We start from the raw sequence: 12,926 nt of genomic DNA on the forward strand, positions 1-12,926 counted from the left end.
AGATGTCACTTGCCATACTCCCAGATACACCACTGCACTACTCTGCTAACATAACGTGTCATGGCAAGTCTTATCATTGAGGACAAGCTCCCCCTAGGTGTACGACAGAGCATAGTGTACACAGCAGTCCCAATGCCAAGAAATGAGATTTAGTTAAAATAAATAAAAATGGTTAATGTTACCAGAAGTAAATGAAAAAAACTAAACCATGCAGTGTCAGCGGTGAAAAAAATCTCTTAAAATTTCAACTCAATTGGCCATTCCCAATTAAGGAAAAAAAAAATTATTTTGTTGACTTTACACTATTAAGATCTATAAATTGATTACCAGCCAATGGTACTTGTATGCATTATACAAGCAATATACTAAATAGAAATATTTTCTTATTCTTTCAATTAAAAACAAGCCAAACATTTACATACCATAATTGCTCGAATAATCGCCGCTCTCGAATAAGTGCCGCACCGAACGCATTTTTTTTTCCATTAAGCCCCACTCTCAAATAAGCGCCACGGCACTTAATGGAGAGTATATATAATATTACCCTGTGTGTAATGAAACAGGGATTTAAATACAATGTATACAGTGTTAAAATTAATAAATAAAACAATGAACACAAAACATTTCTTTAATAAAAGTTTGTTTACGATGATAGGACCTATGATAGGCCTACTGAACCATGGAAACATGTGAAATAGGTAACATGGGAACGGGCATGGAAAGCGCCACTCCAATATTTTTTTATAAGCGCCATTCTCGAATAAGTGCTGCTCTTGAATAAGCACTTGAAATAAGCTCTTGAAGCCTCCAAAAATTACATAAGCGCTGCGGCGCTTATTCGAGCATTTACGGTAAATATACCAAGTTAAATACAATTTATAAATATTGGATGGTATTAAGTTTGCAATTAGCTATTACGCAGAGCAGTACGTCATTACTCAGTGTAGAAATAGAAAAATTATTGTCCTTAAAATGTGAGCTTTCCTTCAAACTATTTTAAAATTTCAGCAAAGGTGTTTGTCTTTTCAAATACTTCAAAGCATAGTAAATAGCTTTCATCTGAAAATGATTGTAGTTAATAGATTCTTGGGAAACAATAGAGAATAAATAGCCAGCTATTTATAAAGGGGAATGCACAGAGTCGTTCATAAAAAAAAACCAAATTATACATTACGGCAGTATTCTACTACATATTACTGTATCGATCAATACACTTTAAAACACGTCACTAATGCACAATGACAAGGATCTCGAGTACGTGGAATTCACCTGTATTAGGATTAATATGGGGTCGTTCACATTTACCAAACAAAATGCTCACAAAAGATGAGTCTTCTAAATAGTATCTTTTTACTACTCAGAATGCACATGTAATACAGTGAAGGAAAATTAACCAACTATGTCATACAGTACTTGCTTTGAACTCAGTGGCAGATTCAAGGGGGGAGGGGAGAGAAGAGACAGCCGGCCTGGGCCTTCAAAATTTTTCTATAACAAAAAAAAGTGCCATTTCTAGCCATAATCATACACTTTCTCACCTCAGCCCTAACTATGGTGGGCTGAAGTGGTTTCCATCTGTGAGGGTCTCTCCCTGGGCCCCTCTGTTTCAAATCCTTGGATCTGCCATGAACTTACAGTATGTTTTTTTTTTTATATACTTTAATGTTTTTTTCTATATACCAGTAGTCTGTATATACAGTAGTGCTTAAATGGAGTGAAGCTGTTGGTTGGTGATTTTGGTGCATGCCCTCAAACACCAGGGTCCTAAGTTCCTTATGAATACAGGTTTTGTTTGCAGGACATACCTACTTAGACTGGATTCCAGTCACAAAATTTGTCTTAATCAGTCAAAAACTACTAAAAATAAATAAATCGATTTTGGTACCGCTGGTGTTCAATATTACTTCTTTGCACCAATGGCGTTAAATATTATTTTCTGATTCTGCGATCCGAATTCAACAACATAACCAGAACCCTGCAGGCGTCAACGTTCCTATGCACGATGCATGTTTTGTTTTCAGGCAATATGAGGTTGGGTGGATTTTGTTTTGTGGTGGTTTACCTTGAAAAATTAATTCTCTGCATTTGAATATTTGGAAAATGAATACTATACTTACACATCAGGTATAGGCCTTAGAAATAAATGCTTCGCTATCTCCCCACCACCCCTGGCAGAAGGTGCTATTATACATGCCTCCAGCAGCATGAAGCAGCTTTGCCTGTTGTCTCATCTCGCGGGTGAAAAGTTGTTCCGATTGACCTTATGACATGTGGCGCCCTCTAGAGATAGTCGCTTATTATTTTTAATCTTATCAAGCAACTGGGGGTGCTAATCAAAAGCAAAAACCCGGAAGAAGGTGACTGAATCACCACTGAGGAACTTCGAGTTGCAAGGTAAAAACAAAATGTCGGAAAACTTTTTCTGACGCATGCGCAATTTCACTCTAAATGTCCACACACACAGGCAAAATGTGATTGCAAGCGTCACATCGCTGGGTAAAAACAAGCCTAGGCTTTGTTTTATGTCGGGTTTCAGAAAGAAACTGAGTGGATTTTGCATATGGCGAAATAGCGTGAACTCAAACTGAACCACAACCACACTGAAGAAGTCATGTTGCCAATCGGTGGTGATTGAAATAGCGTGAGCTCAAACTCAACCACTGAAGATCGTCACGTCATGAAGTAAAAAAAAAAAATGTCGGAAAACTAAAACTAGGCTTCATGTTTTGTCGGGTTTCAGAAAGAAACTGAGTGGATTGCAAACTTGACTTATTAGGAAGTGTTTTTACCATATTAGGTAATTCGGGGTGGGCTCTAATTATTTTTAATCTTATCAAGCAACTGGGGGAGCCAATCAAAAGCAAAATCCCTGAAGAAAGTGACTGAACCACCACTGAGGAACTTCATGTTGCGAGGTAAAAACAAAATGTCAGAAAACTTTTTCTGACGTATGCGCAATTTCACTCTAAATGTCCACACACACACAAAATATGATTGCAAGAGTCCCTATTGCATTATATGCAAAGGAACTAAAAATTTTCTTGATATAAACAGATCCTGGTGGTGCTCTACGAAAGTTTCTAGAAATAAAAAAAATTTGTGGCAAACCCACTTAACTATAGTCAATCACATTGATCTATTTGCACAAGGAACTTCCTACCATACCCAGCTACTGTATACAGTAACTCAGTACCATGACTTTGCATTACCGACTCCTAAGAAGTTTAATATTCATTTGCATTCCAAATTTTGAGTAATACTTTATTAAACATATCTTACTGAAGAATTAACCAAACTTGTGTGTATTCTGCAAGTTTTCTTCAAATTTTGTAATTTTTTCTCCTTCCTTTTTACATTTGTATATCACTATTTTTTGGGACCCAAACTAATCCCTTTTTTAAGAATTAATTGGGTCATCCATTGTTGTTCTTTCCACCCACTCTCCCCCACCCCAATTGTATGCTATTTGCATAGGTATTTTTAGGTGCAATAATATATTGCATTGCACAAAAAGAAAGAAAGAAAGAGAAGATTCACAAAATTGAAACTTCACATCAGTAGTCCAGATTAATTTTATTTTAGTGGATTTGACTGTATTTTACAGACCTACTTTCACTTTAAATGAAAATATTCATTATACAATGAAAAATCTAAAATTTTGTTATACTTTACACATAGAATTTCTAAGAAACTAATGTATTATTCTACCAAATAAATAAAAAAGGAAATAAATAGATTTTACTTAAGTAAAACTTCACAAAAGACAAATTTCACTGAAGTCAAATGCTAAATGTAGTCCTGATTGATTGTAGTGGATATGATTGAAGTTTACAACCCTTTTCACTTTAACTAAAGAACATTCATTATTCAATGAAAAATCTAAAGTTTATTACTTTACACATAGATTTTTTTGTCCCTCCCCCAGTTAAGTTTCTCAGCTTATCTACCATCATTAATAACCCATTGATACTAGCAGATTATCACCTTATCAACAAAAACATAATCATTGCATCTCATCCACCCCACGTCACAACCTTCACATCAGTAATGACATTAAACCATATCTAAAGAATGTTCATTAAGGTTTCATCAAAATCATTAACTATGGGTGTGTTTCTACTGATAAACACAAAATAATTGATTTTTTTTAAACCGCTTTTTTAATGATTACCAGCCAGCCTGCTCGCGTTGCAACTGCATTTTTGATTTTTCAAAAATCGGTTTTTGTTGACGGAAATTTCACATCATTTTGTTTATACAACACGTTGCTTTCCTAACTGTATAGGATAGTATCTTTCTCATTCCTGTCATGATGACGAGGAGTAAGATACGGTGTGGGGCGAGAAGGCAAAAGTTTTCGGCTGTGCTCATCGGCACAATGAACGAGCGACCAAACGAGGACAACGGTAGGCCCAAAAGAGCGGAGAGGCCTAGGCCCAATATACCCCCACAAAATAATTACAAAATGAATTCTACGCTCCACATGTTTGTTGACGTTTTTAGCTTGTAGGCCTAGGACATGAACAAGAGGGCAAATATTTTTGAAAGTTTGCGCCTAATACGATCTAGTCTTTGCAGTAATTGACCTGGAGGTCACATTTCACCTGATAATCGTTTTTTTTGTGTTGCAACTAAAAGGTGTACAGCCAAATTCGGTTATTTGCCATTTAAACACGCTATCCATTGCATGTTTTTGATCGATTTTTTTAATCGTTTTTTTCAAACTGGTCCCGTTTCTACTGCGAGAATAAAAGCGATTTTTCGAAAAGGCAATTTTTAATTGATTATTTCTTTCCAGCTAGTAAAAACAGGCCCTATGTGATGTCATCTAGTACTGCCACCTGACGACTTACAACTTACACAAGCTATCATGATTCAATGCAGCTAATCAGTAATCAGTTCAACATACCGTAAAAATCTACAATGATTACTAACCAACATGCATGTTGTCAGAAGAAATGAATGAATTAAAGGCGTATAATAAGCTAGATAAAAGCAAGACCACCCAACATTGTTCACCCTGTTGCCCACCCACTTTAACAATGGTATATTCCAATTGGGTGGTTTATGTCCTGGGTGGTTTATGTCCGTATACCACCGTAAAATCCTCAATAGAAGCCCTGGGCTACTTTTTTTTTTTTTTTTTTTTTTTTTTTTGCGAGAACTGGGGGTGCCAGGAAGGTGGTTGTTGCAGGCAAGCAAGAGCTATCCTCCTTTTCCTATCTCTCTCAGGTAATTCAGAATAATTCAAGGAAAAAAATGTAAGCCTTTTAAAATGATTCATAAAATTTCATAGTTTCTAGAAGCTTCTCTCCCTGGTTCCCTATGAGTGGTTCTAGGCAGCCCAAGACACACCCACAAATATTCCCCTGTTTCTCCACCGTTGTAAAAATTCAGATGTCATCACTAGCAAAGGTACAGTAGGACGTGGGTTTCAGTGGGAACAGTAAAGTGTCTTAGCAATGAAGAATATATCTTCTCCAGTGTAGAAGAACTTAGTTCATACTCTGGTCTGGTGCATGTGTGACCTCAGAAAAAAAAAAAACCACAGTATCTGTTATGTTCCTCTATCTTTGTACTCCGATTCATCCTGATTGCGAGGACCCAGGGGTGTTTACGTCAATACTATGAAAGTCACATTAAAACATTTATTTTCGGACTGGCAACTAATTAGTAATTACAATACCACAGGTGAGGACACGCAGTTGTGTACAAATTTTGCCAGCACGTCATACAAACCATAACGTCCTTCTTATAATATTGAAAAACATTCTCGTTATGTGATAACAAAGTTAATTAGGCCTCAGTGTTAGAACACGTCATTCTTGACAATAGTCTGTATATTAAACAAGGATATTATTTTCCATTGAGTATCCCCTTCTCATTTGATGACTACTATTTAAGATATGTAAGGCAAACAAACTGACATAAAATCTAAAATTTCAATCCATCTTGCCAACAACAACATGAACATTAATCCATAGCACGACTTAGTACAAGCCCAGTGTACAAGGTCTAGTAAAACCGCTCCAGGGCTATCCTATCTACTTCTCATGTTGCATGGTGATCTACTGACTGAAAAATGAGCAAGCTATTTCCTTCATACAATATGAGCCTAAGAAAATAAAATGGGCTAGTAAGGGCTTTATAGTAACCCAGTGGGCTACTTAACGAAGATTGAGCAAGGCCTGAAATCTCAACTCATGTAGACAAAATAATTAAAATTTATAATAAGTTTGAACCCAAACTCCAACTGGAAATAAAGTCCTCAAAGCTTTTTGTGGGTTATCCTTAGGTGTGTTTTACCCACACATGAAATCCAATCTAATGTAGTCTAGGAGGAGCCAAATATAAATATAATAATAATAGTAAAAAAATAAAACTTTAATAAAAAAAAAAAAAAGGCTACCGAATATCGGCCGTGCCATGGCAAAAAACATGTATCTGTTTATTTTTGTGCAGTTACGTTGTTTTGTCTAGGAACGGCCGTGATGCATCATACTTACTTTAATGATCTTCGTTTATCTCTACTTAATTTTAAAGTAACTCTTCTTATAAGTCTCTGTGCCATCGTGAATAATAGTAAAATAAAATATCCAGAAACAATGCTTGAGATAAATGCAAGTTGGGTAAAGTATATTGTTAACCTTTTGAACTGACTGCTTCTCAACTAAATAATAATTATAAATTAAACACACATTTCTGACCAATCTACCAGATGTTTCAGTCAGTCACTGATTCAAGTCACATGCATCTTGACAAAAGATGATTGCGGTCAACGTTATAGATATGCTTCTAAAGTGAGTTTCCTTCCTGCCTTTATTCAGGATATTACATCCAGCTATCTTACCACTTCCTTTATATCATGGGTTACCTTCAAATTTAGTTGTCATCCTCATAAGTTTCAAACTTTGTAGATACTATTTTCTATAAAAAATATGTTGGATTTGCACATAATATGGACATATTGATGTTACATCACACCTATATATGAGACATGTTGTGGCGAAATGGTTAAGTTGTCGCACAGTCCAGTATAGTAAATGAGCTATAAAATATGGGAGCTCAAAAAATTGCCTAAAAATCCAAATTTGTTTTTCTAAGTAGATCAACAGTTTAATGTCTTATTAATTATGTCCCAAAGCATTAATTCGGAAAGTGGTCAACAAATGTATGCACAAATAATTTTGAAAGGCAATTACTCAAAATCTTGTTTATCTTGACTCTATGAGTACTGTACTTTCACTTTCCAATAACTTAGGCTTGAAATGTCCAATTTGAATGAATGGACCCCTCATTTTAAAGATCACATACACAGGTATCTGAAAATACCAATAACTTGAATTTCAATTTTTGCTACAACTTAGCCATTTTGCCACAACGTGCCTCATATTGGCATAATGATGTCATATATATGCTAATCACTGGTGTTTGTCGTATAAAAACTTGACGTGTACATATATTTAAAGATTCTTCTATATTAAACATGAACAATATTATTAAATTTTTGTATGCTATGTATTTTTATATTAACAATGTTATTAATTAACAATTTAAGTGAAAATTACATAAAAAAAGGTTCGCCGCAATTTACCGGAACTGTTCCAATGTTCCTTGGAAATCAATGCTGATGTTTCTCACTAAAGTGAGCTTGTCCTCAGACTACTGGCCTTTGTTGAGAATTATTAGTTGACATATGAGGAGAACCCATAAGTCATTTATTATAGTATTTTATCAAATGTTTTTTTAAGTAATTATTAAAATTGTGAGGTTATGAGACATAAGATCAGTCCATTAGAAGATATGGCAATTTATGTTTAGCATCAATACAAACACGTTATATTTTCATTGCGGATTTTTTGGGCTCAGTACGGACTCCAAAAGTATGCATTTTCTTTTAGTTTTATAGCGTATGCGGATTTTATAAATCCGCAATGACGATATAGCGTGTTTACATACAATACTCTCCTACTGTGTAATGCATTTGGTGTCAGACTGAGAGATTTTATAAGGTAGGAGAAGCTAAATTGTCCTCATAAACTTTAAAAATAGCAAGTGAAGCATTCAACAGCATATTAAAAAAATCAATAGAAAATCACCATGCAATTGTTTAGTAAAATTATTATTGGGTTTATGTGTGATTATCACAAAAAAAAAAGATAAAAAGATATAGAGTTTAGGAAAAAGAAGTTTGAGTATAAATTACTATAGAGGGCACTATGCAGCAATATTTGTGAAGAACCATGAAGAACTGAGCAATCCAAATAGAGGGCGCTATTTCAATAATTCAACATGTCAGGAAACAATACAAGAATTTCAGATCATAAGAAATGAGTTGTCTATCTGATAGATTGAAACAACGAATGTGTAATTCTGATGTTCTGTTAGTTCAACTGACAATAATTATACTGTACAAAGTCCTGGTAGTAACAATTATAAATAAAATGTAATTCAGCATTTGAAACATGTTTCTATGACAGTGTTCTGACAAATATTGAAATTTAATCGATCTTTATGTTTTATTTGCTTAGTCTGTTCATTCAGGCTGTTTTCTAAATTGTGTAAATATTGGTTTGCATTTTATAATGAATATCAATAAAGAATGATTTGAACACAAACCTAATAAAAAGTAGACAAATATTAAACAATTATATTAATTTCTGCCACATGTAACACACATATTTGGAAATTCTAAACATTTCATTTAAAACATTTTTTTTTCTTTTTGGTTAAAATGTAAATTAACTTTTTTTGAGGATGATTGTCAAATACAGACCTTATTTTTACTTTCATGGTCCGAATTCAGAGCAGATGGGACCAAAACTGTGTGAGCCTGTCCCCTGGACATAAAACATGCCATGTTGAAAATTAATTAAAAAAATGAAATAGTCGTCAATATTCTCGAGTACAAAAAGCATTTAAAGTATGGTATGTCAACAGCAGTTTTATGCAGTGACTGCTGATTTAAGTCATGTGAAGTCGTTGTGTTTTGATGGCAACTGAATATCTCTGGGAAAATATCCGCTGCAGGCCACCGGCTGATCATTGCAGGCAATCAATAGACCCTTCTCCTTTAGTCTCACAACAATATTACATTAAGTGCTCAGGTGTTGTGATAAGATAACTGCACAGGTAGCAAGGTCTATGTCATAGCTTTTCATAAAGTATCAAATGTCAAGAACAGTAAGTGAGTATTGGGTTGGTGGAGCACACAGCCTTAATGACAACTGACAATTGAAAGCAAATATTTACAAGTACACTGTACATTATCGCTTGAGCTCATTGGCAATACTCTAGCTGACGTTTTAATAACAATTTATGTATCTTAGAGTGCTTTAATAATAAAAATATGTTCTTTTTAAATAAATTTATCCACAGTTCAATTAATCAAAAATACTTTTTCTTAATTTTTTTTTTATAAAAACACATTTTTATAACACTGATGCTGAAATTGCTTAAATAATGAGAACAAATAAGAACAAAGTGAGGCTGAGGTATAATTACAAATGAAGTTTTAATTTTAGTGATTATTAAATTTATTTAAAAAAAAAACCAAACTAGCCACATACAGTACTGTATGTTTAAAAAGGCTGTATTCTATGTAATACCCTGTAAAGATAGAGTATCAGTAACGTAGGCTTACTCCTGTATATAACAATTTTCTATCTTTGAAGTGAGTAAAATAAGATTAAAATATTTTGAGCCTGAAATTGGCCAAAAAACCTCAGCAAAATTTTACTGGTTCTTTCGTAAAAGTGTATCATCACCATCATCATCAAAATTATCAACATTATCATCCTAAGCATTACGTACCATCTTCATTCTTATTATCCTGACCACCACAATATGGATGTTTCTGTCAAATTCATATATAAATGTGTGCCATAAATGTATTCAGAAGCTCATAAAGTTCTCACCCAATTTAAAATACAACTTGTAATTACTCAAGCATTTTATCGGAGAAAAGATATTGTGTATAAAAGCAATATCAAAGCTGATTTATGACAAAATGTTAGTTAACTCAAATGTATAATTTCACATATTAATTTACTACTTCTGAATATTTATATTTTAACCAAATGACATTTTTTTTTTATAACAGCCAATAAAATTTTGCCCAGGCTCAGTGCATATTATTTGTCAATTTCTTCAGGTTCAAAATGTTCTTAATTTGTTCTTATTTTATACAATTTTTCAAAGATACACATGAAAAATTTCCTATAAAAAAACGCTATCACATCTTTATCTTATGACTGGTTTGTATCCAAACTTAATAAATTAACACATTCTCGAGGATGACCTATCATCTTCAATGCATTACTTTTATGGTATGACACAAACATAGAAATAATAGCCAAAATGTACAGGAATTGGTTCAGCTTGGATCAGCTGCTACAAGTATATAAACTATCCTGTAAAGATGATTTTAAATAATAAATAAATGAATGAATCCAGATATCATTGTTTATATTACAGAATTATATAACAAACTGTGCATATGCCAGATGTAACAGGGTATGTATTCATTATACTTCAATAGGGTTATGACGTACAATTCAGGCTGCTGGATTTGCATCACTTATTGATTAGTTACTTAGGAACACATTGGCGTAGGTAATGTTTCTCTCTGTAGAATATCCTCAGCGAGATCTAGAACAGCGTGAATCAAGGGAACAATACCTGAATGGAGTAAACTGTATCACATGCAGGGTTCACTTTCAGGTTAATCAATATAACTATTGAAATTGGATGGACCATCATATACAGTAGTATTACAGTACAAGATAATTTGCTAAAATTTTAATATTAATATTTGGATTCAGTGAACAATTCATGTATCTCATTTACAAACAAAATTACGGTATATAAATAGTTTTACTGTTGTGTTAATGATCCTTTACATAGTGACGTTATTATTAAAAAAAGAGCGCTGATGCCATGAATGCTATACAAAAATTTGAATTCTGAATTACAAATTTTCTAAATTACAATGCTGTCCAGCCACAGTATGTATGTGGTGAGATTCAATGCCGTAGCCAGCTATTGAGACAGTTGGCACCATCCAACTCAAATTTTATAGTGGGTCCACAAAAAATGGGTCCACATTTTACGGGTCCAAATTATGCAGTTTTATGCATAAATGAGTCCACTTTTTGAAAAATGGGTCCATATTTCTCATACTTAGCCTAAAGTGGGTAAAGTTTAAAGAAATTTGGTCCACATTTTTCGTATATTTGCGTAAAATAAGAAAATGGGTCCACAATTTGAATTTACGCGTAAAGTAGGTCCACCCTGATATTGTTCCACACTGTTTGAAAATCCTGGCTATGGCATTGGCAAGATTTATATAGTGATAATACAAAAGTCTCTAGGAATAAGCATTGTGTACAGGAAACATGAAAGAAACTAAATGTTTTTAAGTATAAAATTACAATCAATACGATAGTGAAAGGCAGCCAAAAATATCCATGACACCATGTGAATCAACCGAGTAAAAAAAAAAAATTTATTGTAAATGATGTATCACATAATAATGAACACATTTTAAAGATATTAAAAGACTAAAAAAAAAACCTTCACTCAAAATACAGTAGAGTATACAGTAGCAGGTCATGTAACATATACATTAAAAACATCATTCATAACATTGTGTAGGAAATTTATTGTCATAAATTCTAAAATTTTTGTCATACCATGTGAAACTTTTAATTTATTTATTCTGTAGATTATTTAAATTTATTATAATTACTGTATTAATTTAAATAACAATTTTAAATGACAATTTAAATGATATTTTCCTTGATTCCTTTACTGAATTTAAAATGAAACATATTACTTGTATTCGTGATGCTACTGTAAGCTATGATAACATTTTTTTTTTACCTATCATGTATGTGGCTGGTTCGTACTCACGGTTTTGTGTGGAGTTGAACAAAAATAAAAATACAATAACAAATCAATAATGGGAAGCAAACAAATAAACGGAATTTAAACAAACTATAAAATCAAATTACAGTTTTCCTGATTACTGTTTACTTAAAGTCAGGTCAAATTCTACTTGACAGACTCAAAATATACGTAAAATGTCAAATATAGCCATAGAATATATTTGGAAAGTTTTACGCGATGTTTTTATGAGAGGATCAATTTCTCTTACTCTTCTAATCCTCAACTTCAAAATTAAAGTACCAATTTCTCAGTATTTTATTCCTCATAACGAAGCTTTATGATGTATTTTATGATTACTTAAAAGGGTTTTAAAGCTTAGAAATGGGAGAGACGAGTACACATTAATATGTAAAATTTGAAGACAAAAAATGTTTGCGTAGCTGTAGCAATCATGACATTGATTTATATTCTCCATTAAGTAATTCTAAAGAGAGATCTAGAAAATGACATAATGAAGTTTTCATAGTGCTTTTCGAAAAGATCAAAGTAACTATAGTTGCTTGGGTATAAACCCAGCCTGTTGAACATGTATATAGTTCTGTTAATTGTTTTTTACTTGAGGTTTGGGATTCATACTCAAGGACCCGAATCTGCAAAATAGAGTACAGTAATCCCGTCTCCACTGGGATACCCCTATTACTGTAAGGGGACACCCCTATTAAAGAGGCACATTTTTGACCACAAAACGAGGGAAAGTATCTTTAACACTATGGTCAAACCCATATAGGGTCACACCTTATTAAGGAGACACTTTTTATGGACCTGAAGGTGTCCTCTTACCCGAGGACCTAAATCTGCAAAAAAAGGGTAACCCTGTTGCCATTGGGACACCCCTGTTACTGTAAGGGAACACCCCTACAGTATTAAGGGGACACATTTTTTGGCCACAAAACAAGGGATTGTATCTTTTAACACTATAGCCAACCCTTATTTAGTGGACATTTTTTCTGATCCTGAAGGTGTCCCCTTATTAATAG

This window comes from Anneissia japonica, unplaced genomic scaffold, assembly GCF_011630105.1.
Source record: "Anneissia japonica isolate Jap-2015-1 unplaced genomic scaffold, ASM1163010v1 scaffold287962_len325480_cov183, whole genome shotgun sequence".
Taxonomy (NCBI): Eukaryota; Metazoa; Echinodermata; class Crinoidea; order Comatulida; family Comatulidae; genus Anneissia; species Anneissia japonica.